The following is a 13,815-nucleotide window of genomic DNA, read 5'->3' as shown; positions in this document are numbered from 1 at the left end:
GTAAAGTGAAATTTCCAGGAAATAGGAAATTTGAAGCTCCTCTACGTCAAATTCCTGTAGCATAAACTATTTGATATTTAAGAACTAGTGCAAGATCAGTGCATAGCTGAAGTATTAGGTAACCAAGTACTTAGAACATCGAGGAAACGCCGAAGGAAAAGAAATGATCAAAACTTTGTATAATAAATTTTGATTTAAACTAAGTACACATTAATCGTGAAATTAAATGTATAAACCTAAAAATCATGATTGCAAAAGACACAAATTCAAATTAAGAATAAAAAGTAGTTTTATACTAATTTAGAGAATTTCATGTCAAATAAAATGGATGAACATTCTGTGGATCAGTATTATGAATACTAAATTACTGTCATAAGGGATAATTAGTCCGTTACTTATTATTCAAAACGTCGCCTGTCTTCTTCCTCGACACGTTTGAATGAATGGTGGTTTCACAATTGATTTGCTAATATGGAGAAAAATTCATTCTGTCCATCATAATTTGTAAAAAATTACATTTTTATTTCAGCGGCTGTATGTACAAATTTTACGAGTTTGTAGATAATATAAATATTAGACAGAATAAAATGTAGCTATTGAAAACTGTAAATTTTATAAAACATTACATAATAACTCATATTACCAATCCATTATTTGAACACACAGCAAGAACACTAATAAAAAAATTAGTAATATCAACACTTCTTCAAAAGTTTCACAATTTCGTACAATTTCATATCCACAATAAATAAAATTAAACGCCCAAAAGATACGCAGAAAATCACAATACCATTTGAACAGAGTGAAAAAATGGAAGCGAAATAAGAACACTAGATATCGCGCCAAACAATATTTCTTCGTGCGTTATACCTAACCTCAACGGCATTTGAGACAGAATACAGTGGCCGTAACATTAAAAGGTATTCGCGCGATTTCTTCATGGAAAGGGCAGAATTTCAATGAGAAGCAGTTAAGCCCAGTACGCAGGGGGGATTAAATAAAGTGTGCTTGCCGTAGCCCTGGTTGGATAATAATAAAAAAAGGAAAACAAAAAATTTTAAAGAAATGGAAGAAAAGAAAAAATGGGCGTGTCATACTGAATGTTTAACATATATTCGAATGGAAAAGTAATATTCCCCTCGGCAATTTCCTCCGTGACGCCAGACAATGCGACCCCCCTGCCGCGCAACCCCTTAATTATGGACCCACGTACCGAAGCTAAAAGTGCTTTATTTCCAAACGGTGCTCCACGTAATTTTCCTCTCTTACGTGAAAATGAATCTCCGTGGCCATATATCATCGGTGTACGAATTGTGGACAGTTGGTTAAGTATAGCAGACGAAGGTCCTTTCTTTTCTGCTGTCTCCGTGGATAGTGTCTTAATGTATGAAGACGTCGAGGGAGCTAAGACGTGTGACTCGTTTCTCCAACTTTCTCACCAACATCGTTTTTATCCGTGCCAAACGGGCGGACATTGGTATCGAAGTTGGATTCGCTGGTAGCTTTTTAGAAATCGTCTGGGAATCGGTGTTGGGATTAAAGAGGATTTAGAGATAGTTCGTTATTATTGACCGATATATCCGATTCGCGGAAAGCAATGTGAATAAATAAAGGAATAACAGAGGTATAGTTATCGTTGCTAGGTCAACTCTGGTATTTGTCATTTGAATTTTACAATGCACTATTACATTTTCTATTACATTTTTAAAAATATCTGAATCCTTTTTGAAATGCCCAATCGATTCATTAATGATAAATAATTTCTAACACGCACATTACTGTTCAAATTTGTGTACTGAGAGATTTACAAAGTTTTTTTTAATTTTTATGCTAATTAAAGGGAGATGTTTGATAATTTTTTTAAAATAATATATTACTAACAGCATTTGATATAATAAAATAAGATGCCCTCACTTCTCTGTTAGCACAAAAGTTTGATTCAAGATTATCTAATATAATATTCCCTTCCACCAGGTGGCTACGATGACTTCAATGGAAAGTTATTTTTCTAGAAATTTCTTTTTCTGAAGTATTCCACAAAATGAAACTGGCGGCTGAAAAATTCAGTTTGACATTAAACTGTTAATAGTATAGATAAAACAAATTTTTTAAAGTACTACTCATCATTTTTGGAACATCCTATAATTATGCAGGTAAGATACTCGTAAGGTAAAATTATATAATAGCGTAAATTTAATTAATTGAAATTAATTAAATTAAGAGAAAAAAATTAATAATAAAAACTACAGTTTAGAAGAATCAAGATATTGATAATACAGAAGATAAAAATTCGAAATTATAACAGAAGTGTGCATTAAGCAATACAAATAGATATAATGCAAGGAAGATATAAAACATAAAAGAGTAAAATAGAAATGGGACGCATAAATGTAATTATAAAATAAAATATTTAAATATATTAAATACATCTTTTAAAATCAAATAAAAGCGACGAACAAAAGCAAATTGGAGTTATACTTATCGCCTCATTTTCGGGGGGAATGTGGTTAATAAAATATTTTAACTGTTGCATTCGAGAGATAAAGTGTCCAAATACACAGGCCGTATTTTCTTTGTGCATTAAATAAAGAGGAAAACTGATGAAGTGTGCCCGCACGGAATACTGCTCAAATTCAATCGCATTTTATTTATAAATTTTCCAATAAATTCCAAAATATAATACAGGCACAGCCGTTGGTGACCACATATATTTGCAAAGTATATTATCACATTTAATCAATGCTGAAATTCGTTACCCGATTATTTGGAATAACTACTTGTTCTTGCTGAGCATCAGCAAAATAGTTATTTAACTTGTACAACACTACAACCTAAGAAATTAATTCTTGTCAATATGTGAAAAATATCTCACTGAAGTCCTCAGTTCCCTCGTGTTTAATTTACTTTTTAATTTAAAAGATCTCAAACACCGGTTTGAAATAGCTTTAAATAGCCACTGCTATTAATTGACCATTGACCATTGGGAGTTAGGAATTAACAAGAAGACAATGACTATGCACGCGGAAGCACGGGTAAAACTATCCTGAATCGAAATTCCCAAGTGTCCCAATGTCCAAGTGTTTTTACTTACTCCCTTAATTGTTACCAGGAAATAGACTATACGCAGACCTGTGCTAACCGATTGATTTTCTTATCCATTCGCGACGAGTTTCGCCCATGACATATTTCCCGTTAATCAGACCATGAGTAGAAACTTTTTCCATTTGTTTCCACTCTTTAGCCACAACCACCTTGGTCTCCGTCGTTGCTCGAACTTTCTCGGCTCGAGGATTGGTGGAAGAAGGAAGAGTTGCTCCTTTTTTCGGGTTCGCCCGTTGAAATATTTAACCGAGCGCGCGAACTTTCAAAGTGTACGGGCTAGAACCGAAACGTAGAATCGGCACGACGATTTGTTAGAGACTTCGAGCGAGGGGAAAATTTGCGAATAAGCGATGTGCATTCCCCTTCCCGCTTTACACGAACGGACGATGGCATTCCGTCGTGCGAATCCGGTTGCCACGAATTGCCTCTAGGTGGAAACTGAAAATTGCAGTTACGCTTAAAAACTTCCAGCCCAAGGATCGATACAAATCGAGCATAAATGCTTCAACTTCTCCAGTCGATTTATCTCTTGACGCGTTACGCGGCTGACAGCGCGTTTGTCGACTCTGGATTCCGCCATTTTCTTCCCCTCTCGCTGCAATAACGCGAAGTAAACCAGTTGCGCGGTAAAGGCAGACTACATTCAGGCGATTAAAATACTTCTTCGTTCCAGAGCATTTAAGCATTTTACTAGAAGCAGTTCAGGTCTTCAGGTTGAATCTTTTCAGTTATTTGTTATTATACTTTCAAGATAAAGAATGGAACCTGGTTACTAATTTCATTGATAATAGAAAAGTAGAAATAAAAAAGGCCAAGAGAGTTACGAAATTAAAGTTCCAAGGACAACTAAATTTTGTTCCTCAAACTGTATTTATATGGATCAAATTAAAAAAAAATTGTTTGCTTATCGTAATATTTGCCCTTCTGAAGCAATCAATGCATTTATTTGATATATTTCCCCATTACTAAAGGTAAGTGAGATATTTCGAGTTAGGCAGGATTATGTGATGAATATAGATGTAATGGATCCTCAACGTATAAAGGACATGTGAAAGAAACATATAAAACATATAAAAGATACCCAGTGATTTCTCTATTCCATTTTTGAAAATACGATGTTTCATATCTTTTCGAAAGAAAAAATTAATAGCGTATGAGGAAATTGGGTCAAGAGAAAATTCTGTTTCTGCTAGAGAAAGGATGGTCACGGTAAACACGCGTAGAAAAAACTTAAAAACGGTCTCGTAATTTTTAACTAATTTGTAGTGTTTTTTAAGCAAGGTGTCTCGTTACCAACTTTAATCCCCATTCTTTTTCGTCTGTCGTCACTCACGTCGTTCCTCTCCCTCTTGCGGTTTTTGCACAAGGGAATAATGGATGAAGGTTGGTTATACGTGTACACGTGGCAAAAGTGAGAATGTGATGGAAGATAATATAAAATTATTCTAAGCATAAAAACAAAACAGTGCTTTGCAAATATTTGTGCGTCTTTTAACAAACTGAACAATAAATTGTTGGGCACGAACAAATAAATTAATAATGGAAAATTCGAAATTCTTATCCCATTAATTTTAGAAGAAAAATTATTTCAGAAATTTCAGTAGAGAGACATTATATTTCCTAAAAGGTATTAAAAATATATTTCATTTCCTTTTCAATGAAAATAACTTTGCTGCGGCGAGTAAACAACTCACTTTACATTACATGATAAAAATATAAATAAAAATTATATAATATTTCAGGGTGTTTTCATTTGCTTCCGTCAATAAGATGTAATGAAATATTTTATTAATATTATCTTAATTTTTTGAAAATTGCTTGGTATTTATCTTTAATAGCTAATACCTGGAACATATTACGTAATTGTACGAATTCCTTTTCAAGAGAGATATTTTGCCGAGTCGCCAGTTTAATGTAGTTTGCAATTCTATTAAAAGTCGTAGCCTTCCTCTCCGCGTCCGTCTGAAAACTTTTAACAAAGGCTGGCATTAATGTCAGAGAGGGACTTCCATCGAAAGAGTACGTAAACATTCTTTGTTATTAGGTGAGGCCATAGTGCCTTCGATGAAACTTTGAAATTTCATAAAATACAATGGTTGCTTTTCTTAGACAACGATATTATCCTTATCCTTAGTTCTAATTTACTATAGTTCACGTTGTGATTTTCTTAAGGGTGAAAAATTGGTTGAACACCCTCAGTGTAACTTCAGAACGATAATTCAGGCATAAAGTTTTCACATTGCTTTAACAACAATTCTTTTCGTATTAATTATTAAAAATAATTTTTATATATATTCGAATATGAATTGAGTTGAATTCTTAAATCACATACTAGCAAAAAAGAGAAAAACCATTTAATCCCGGTGAAACTATATAATGAATATATTATAAATTATTTGTTAAAGTAGCGTAAATTTATATTTACAAACTATTCTGATTTTCTTTTTCCATCAACATATTCACGCAATTGCTTCAACGCATTCACAATTGTGTATTCACTCGATAGTCAAACCCACAAACCAAATTTAACCACTTTCAATAATCGATAATTTAACATATTATTAAATTACTTGTAATAATAATTCATATCAATTTTAACGTTACAATAAATTATAATATTGATCCCTACATATACAAGATGTTCTACCTAATTGTAAGTTGACACTGAAAAATTTCGTACACAACCAATTCAAAGAAAATAAGCAGGCACATGTCCATTTGTATTTTCAGCGTGAATTCAGATAACATTATTGGCTTTTCCGGCTTTTTGGTCAAACAATTTTTTCAATTTTAAATTATCGATTTATTACTACTAATGCTGAAAATAGTTTGCAATTTTTATGCATAAAATGCGTGGCGAAATTGGTGAAAAAATCTGGACGTTTAATTCGTCTTAGCTACTTCCGGATCGAGGTCTAGGGGGGAAGTAGACTCTATTCGTGAAGTAAAGAGTGTTCTCGAGAATTGCGACCATCTCCATCGTTGAAGTCCTCTCTGAGCTATGACAGAAAGTTTCTGCGGCAACTATGAACAGGAAAGCACGCTAAAATATTACTCGTATCACAAAAAAAGGCACTTCTCCCGTGGAACTTGATGCCCATTCCGACGATTTGCCTACCACGAAACTTATTCCGTTACCCGGTTGCACGGTGCGCGCACTCGCGTTTTTTCCCTTTTTGTTTCGTTTCCTCCGCCTCCTCCTCGTACTGCGGACCCCTGTCGTTCGCGTTTGTGATTGGAGTCGAGACTGTTTCGAATATCCTTCCGGTAGCCGGCTGTTATTTCAAACAGCTCTTTCTGTTCGCTAGTTCTCGCCGTGTAAACGCGATACGCGTATCTGGCTGAAAGGAAACTGCCTCGCAGGAAGCACCTACGTATCCGCGGCGTGTATAAAACAAAAGGGTGGGAAGTGCGGTGCCGTTTCCGTAAAATGTCCCGCGTTTGCCAACCAATTCAGAACCTTGAAACAAAAGTGTTCCATCCTAGACTGGACTTTTACCGTTGTCCGCGGCGGAAAAGTATTTCATAGATCGTGTAATTGTAGAATACGGTTGACATCTTGCCCTCTGTGGAGAATGATGGTGGCTGACGTATGGTAACTGGATTTAGGAAAATGGTATTGAAATGTTAAAATGAATTGATTATTTCGGTTAATATTGGATTTTAGTTAGCGTTGTAACCATTTTCTTTGTTTATTTTCTCTTAGTGTTTCGACCGTACTTAAGGTAAGACGTCGTTATGATTTTCTTTTTGAGTAAAGTTTTAAGTAATTTGAATACTTCAACATTGTATCATTTTTTAAGAAATTCAATGATGTTTCAATTATATAGTGATAAATATCTGCATAATAATCACAATACCGTGTCGAGGTTTGCACGTTCTAGGTGTCTAGACAAGCGAGTCGACAAAAGCCTGTGAAGATAACGATCTGAAGCGTTAATTATGATTTGATTATGTTTATCTTAATTATGATCTGTCCTCTAGAACTATTGTATTATTGGAATTCATTTCTTCGTCCTTGTTTTAGCATTCTGTTCCTGCAGTTCCATCATTGGCGTCACACTATTATATTTTATTAATGAAATTCCACTTTCTATGAAATTCTTGTGGACATGGATTATGTTTTTTCCAAAATGTGAAGATTTAGATTCATTATGACGAGATATACTTGTAGAAAGTATTATATGAGCCAAATGGACCAATTCTCACAGAAATTGTCAAAGTCCAAACTAAACCGTCAAAAACGACCAATGTAGACAAGTAGCCAATCTTAGAAAGACTAATCTCTCACCAATAAATAATCACTCACTAAACATTACAGAATTGTGGTCATTTACGACCTATACCTGACTAAGTGCTATTGGAAATCAGCTTAGTACTTATAGAACGTAATTAAATTCCTGCGTCAAAAATGCCCAGTCATATATCATCCCATGGCACACCATGATCGATGTATCATTTAGAATATCACCTGGTTATCGATAAATGATTAGCACTTTGCATTAACCTCGATTATTGTTCAACACTCTAGAATTTATGTACATGTCACACCTGTAACTATTTTTTTTTTCTTATTAGGATCTTCTTGTACATACTTCGGCATGGATTATTTACTGGTAGTATAACCATTTCCTCCGGAATTCGCTTTATACAACTACAGTATTGTCTGCCTCATTGGCAGCAGTTTGAGATCAGTTATTGTCAGTAGAGAGACGGAATGCAAATTTAATCTTTGCTCATCACGCGAGACAAAGTCAAAGAGGTATATAACTGAACGAGAAGTAGAAAAGGAAACTAAAAACAGATAAAATTGAGTAAGATACATGTATGCGATCCATTATCACGTCATTTATAAACCAGGAATAAAATCCACATATATATTAAATGAACAACATAAATGTTTACAACTTTGTTCTTTACAGAAATTTATTATTTTGTTTCATATTTATCGAAGAAGTTGAAAAATTTATCAAAGTTACGGTATAAATAAATTCACGTAATTTTGCAATATTTTCGGATCTAAAATTTTTCGCTTTGGGAGGCTACTCACTGAAGAAATGTATTAATATTTTCAGCCAATCGAACCAATAAATTCCGGTAGTGCAAAGAGATAAATTATGAACAAAATCTCATTACTTACCGCGTTAAACGAAACAATCGTGTTTGTCATATTTTTCTGAAATCATCCGAATTACATCCCACGCATCCACCTCGAATAGTGAATTCTAGAGAGAGATATTTAGCAACCAATCCCAGAGGACTTATCGAGCGTGGTGCTAATCCAAAGTACGGGAATGCATTGCAAATTTTATCGCATTACCGGCGATTCAATGTTGCTCGATCAGCGTGGCAAACACGTCCAAAGACGAACACGCGTACCATCGAGGACCAGCGTCAATTTACATCGTAATGAAGATACGAAACGAAATTCCTCATCCCGTCACCTAGCCCGCGAAACACAATTAGAAATTGAAAAGACGAGTAATGCCTTTTTAACGTCGAAGATGGAAAGAAGGCGACCAAGGAGAATATCCTGAGATGGGGTAACGTTGTTCCTCAAGATCTATCACGTTTACAGGGTGGCGGTGCAGGGTCGAAGGAAAGTCTTCCCGTCTATTTGGAGGCGAAAAAGAAAACTGCTACCGAGAAAGTAAGCGTTTGTTGAAACGAGAGACTGCCTCATTATTCATAAGTTCTGCCAAAGGGTCTCAGTTTCTCCGCCCAGGCCCAGGCTGAGTCGTGAGAAGAAGGGGACATGAATTCCGTCCTCGCTCATTTCGTCGATGATGTGATTTACTCGGGTTACAAATCGAAAGTGCTCTCCTACTGATCCCTTCGAATACTGTCGAACTATTTAGAAAATGAAAAAAAAGCATGTAGAAAAGATGAGATAAAGGGATTGAAAATGGTAATGATAACTATTGGCGGTGGAAATAACATGGTTAAATATTTGTTTCAATATCCTGTTTCTGGACAGATGAGAATCGACGGGAAGGTACGGAGAATTTGAAAGATTCGAAAAATAATTTCGAGATAGAATGACAGGGAAATTATATTCTTGTCATAAGAGATGGAGCTGGATTATTTTCTACAAAACGTATCGTAAAATGTTATTTCATTATGAGGATTTAATGCGATATTTTATAAACCCTTTTATGAGGGTAAAATTTGGAATTCACTTCACAAACGCCAGTTACATTGCTGTCTGGAGTTCGTTGAATATATTGGTAAAAGTTTTAAAACGTATCGGTTAATAACATTGGCAGAATTAATGAAACTGACAAAATATTGACGCAATGTAACGTTTTAACAATTTCCGATTCGACTGATAAATTTAATATTTCAGATTAAATGTTTCATCTGATTCCTAACTAATCTTATACGAATGTATTTTAGACGATGTTAATAGAAGAAAAAAAGATATGTTAAGGTTCGAACGTCATATTTACATATTTCAAATATATGATTGCATAGTGCTAATATTTATTTATAAAGTAGAAGATATATTTTCATTATTTCATACGTATGCACTTACAATTTGTGTAATGTACAGTAAATATAGCAAATAAAGTGTTACGAAAAATTGTCGAAAAAAGGATTCATTGGGGCTAAACATTTAGTGTGTTACAAACCTTTTGAAAGGCGAGTAGTAGAGGAAACGGGGTAATCCCCAACATTCTTCTCAGTGGAAAGTGATATTAATTTCTTCATTATTCTAATAGCTCTTGTGAAATCAAATAACAATTACTTTATGTTATTTTATTACTCAAAGAACATGACATGATAAAATCCATGGTAAACAAACATTCTTCCAAACAAATATTAGAAGAATTCCAAATAAATAGAAATTCAAGGATAGCTCCTTTCTTCTCTCCCCCCCCCTCTCTCTCTCTCTTTCTCTCTCTCTCTCTCTCTCTGTGTCAAGTAGAAAAACGAAAAAAAAGTTCTATTCCATCTCCGCGTGTCGGTTTTTTGCATGTCGGTAAAAGAAGGATGCGTGTTCCAGCATGGAAGTGGAAAAAATCAAGTATAATGCTGGCCATTCTCCAAGAGAGAGGATGGGCGGTCACCGTTCGTTAGAAACAAAAAGTTAATGCGGGGGATACGCGGCATTGGATTCCGATCGACCATTACAGGACGATCGATCCTGGTTTTATCTGCTGTTGACTCGATGTTAAGCGAATCGCTCGTTCAAAGTCCCCTCGAACGACAAATGGCTGTCGGTGACACGGAACGAGTACCGAGGAGACGGCCAGGTACACGATTCACCCTACGCGCCACACATTCCATAGCGTGTACGAATATTTGTACCCCGGGTGGCGCCCTCTATGGTACGCGCCACGGTTCGAGGGGTGGCCACTTGAAGTGATAATTTTTTTCCGCTGCCAGCCGAGCAACACCCTGGAGCATTACGCGGCCGACACGTTGGCTCCGCAACCTGTTTGTTATGTTAGACGAGGCAATTTGTCGTTGCCCGAGTTGCAGGATGGTCTTTCGAGGGCCACCCGCGGTTTCCACTCGCGCTGACTACTCGCGATACGTCCGATAGACCAACAGGACGGAAATTGAGGTAGAAATTGCAGTTTTTGAACGCATTCCGTTGTATAAATAATCAGGAACATTCGTTAACTTGAATCACAGGATTACCATAAAGCTTCTCTCCATGAAGATGGAAGGTAGTTTCGTTATTTCAATTCGTAAGATATGTATGACATTCGCCGGCATTCGACTGGAATAGACTTGATTTTTTCCTTACACTGGAAATAGCAGGGGAAAATTCCTGGAAAGGTATGGACGAGGAAATAGTGTCAAGCTTAGAGTTATCCAGCATTACATGCTACGATACATAAGGTTCCAGACTGTAAGTATCAGTGATTTCTCCATTTTCTTTTTTCTCTCTTCAAATACATGACTTTTAAGCACATACCACTGATTTGAAGCTTACAATGTTCGAAAATTTAATAGAAATAGAAACAAGTTGTGACAATTGCCACATGAAAAAGGAATCTCACAATTAGTGACGAATATAATTTATATCTTTATTCTCGCTTCAGTAGTTCTAGTCGTTCAGAATCCAATAGATGAGATTGTCAAAAAGTACGGTCTATATCTTCATTTTCGGAACAAAAATTATATTAAGCGTTCTTTATAACACAAACGCGTTCTGTGAGAAATTATGATGATCTGACTTACGCTGATTAATTGTTACTGTTCTTGCAATAATATTAAAAATAATTTCTGCCCTTTTAATTTTCATACCGACATTTCAAGACAACGTAATGGTCTTTCTTCACCTACTGCAAATAACGTTGCAGCTTTACGAATAACATATGGATCTATACAAAATACCTCATGCACATACGAATAGGGGTGAAGAACCCGAAGTTGTTGAGTATACTGGCATCGGTATAATTTGCAAGCAAGATAAATAGGAACTTTATCGATTCCCATGAAGCTTGGTGTACGCGCGAAACCTCCCTTCCTCCCTCACTCGCAAATAATTGCATAAATTGAGACCTATAGAATAGCCACGGAACAGCAGGTGGGTGGCAGGCAGCCCAAGGATCGAGCTGAAATTTCATTCGATTACCAGATACAGTTGCACCATGATTTACTGTAAACGAAAATTTGACGATTTTCGAATACAATGATAGCTGAAGGAAACAAAGATTCCGTCAATAACTATGCTTTTATACCGTTGTCAGATGAATATTGTGAGTTACAAATATTGTCAAGGGAGAGTTTTAGGAAGTACTTTTTTAACTGTAGTTATTTACTTTCTTTGGAGGAATGATTGAAGCTCTATTAAGTTAAAATAATGCATCTTACTTCTTGTGATGTCTCTAGATTTATTTCCGCATATTACTGTTCATTAAAAATGAAATATTATGCGACTTTTATAATGAAAGAAGGATTCAGATATTACAATATTCTTTAGATCACAGTGAAACATTTTCCTTGCGTTTTTTCCAATGCTAATTGCAGTCTTTGTTATTTATTCACGTCGCTAGTATTTCTTGGAATTTTGCAAAAGTTTAAAGAAACTTTTTATATTTTTCTTTGCAAACGAACGATGTAGCAAACGAGGAAATGTAGAAAATATTTCGCAATTTCACGAAGACAGTAACGACTGGGATTAATGCTTTTAATCCGAAATGCACAATGACGTGTGAAAATTACCAAGAAGATGGAATCTTCTGGCTGATGCTGAAGAAATGAATTTAGCAATATTTTACAAAAATACATATAAAATAATAAATTATTACATTACGTTATATTACTTTATTTCACATGATATATTCTCATATTCAATGTTACTTAATATTAAAACTTCAATATTGAAAAGAAGATTGTAATTTCACTAAATGTGTCTGCATATTCCTATGTTTTAAATACTGTGTTTAAATACTTGTCACATTTTTTAAAATGTGTTTAAATACATTTGTTTCAATTATAATATATTCCACAGAATATCGCAATATTCAGATGTATTACAGATAAATTTGATCTGTTTAGACATAGTATCAAAATTTTATTTCAATAATTTTATAAAAATATGAGACGTATAATAATTTAAGTACAACTTATTACGATAAGTTATATATACATATATTACCTTAATTTTTCATCCATCATGGTATATGAAATTCTACTATCTAAACTTTTGCGATTTGAAAATAAAAATTATATTGCTCCTACGTTTTTGCTTTGTTTCTACATTACTGCGCCATTTCTCTTCGTGATTGTATCGTGTTTTTGTCACAAGGAAATTCAGTTATAGCAGTCATCAGCTTTTAATTCTCTCATTAAAATGAAAAACTGTAATCAATATTTAACACACATGCAAAGAAAGATCTAATTATAGAGTAGAATTAAACTATCGTTTGATAGACTCCTTCATACGAATTATGATGCTATACTTTCAACGCCGTTATACTGTTATTACTGTTATGCTTCTTTACAGACAAAAATTTAAAAACTCGAAATATTTTCTAAAGAGTTACTAGTAGTCACGAGAGTCATGAGAAACAGAAGCTTAAAATATTTCCATTATTTATTTTTGTATTAAAAATATTCGTGAGGCGGATCACTACTTGAAGTGGTATATACAAGTTAGCAAAACAATTTATCATTTTTTTTACACCATTTCAAAATCTTCAGTGTTCTTTTCCTTTTTTAAAAGAAGCTCAAATTGAACTAACAGTACTATATAAGTACAGAAATATAACGAAAAATAACAAAAATATTTAGGAGTCCTGTTTCTCATCACTCACTCTGTATACATACGTATATTGTTAATCAATTTTCTTGCATTTCTGCGAGGAACCATGGTTGTTAATAATAGTATCGATTTCTTGTTTAATTATAACGGAACGGTGAACGTACCTTCCTTGAAAAGTTTAATATATCTTACGGGTCCTGCGGGATCGGTACAGCGGTTTAACGGAAATTCGCACGAATCCCATGGAAGCAGCGCGGCAGTCAACGTGTTAATTTTGAAATTTTATGCCGGTTTGCCCGGTGAATTGCTGCGCTACCGGCAACGAGCTCAGTTCGCACAGAACAGACCTTCGTTCTTTTAAACGCAGCGTGAGGTGTTGCGTTTTAAGCTGTAACGCATGCATACCGGCGGCCATTTTTCATGTAACGTGACACGACGATGCAACGCCCTCTGACATTGTTTAGTAGGAATATTTGCCTTACGATAAAGAA

Source organism: Eufriesea mexicana, unplaced genomic scaffold (assembly GCF_001483705.2).
Source record: "Eufriesea mexicana isolate 0111107269 unplaced genomic scaffold, ASM148370v2 scaffold2645, whole genome shotgun sequence".
Lineage (NCBI taxonomy): Eukaryota > Metazoa > Arthropoda > Insecta > Hymenoptera > Apidae > Eufriesea > Eufriesea mexicana.
The sequence above is the reverse complement of the archived record's forward strand: the minus strand, read 5'-3'. Positions refer to the sequence as shown.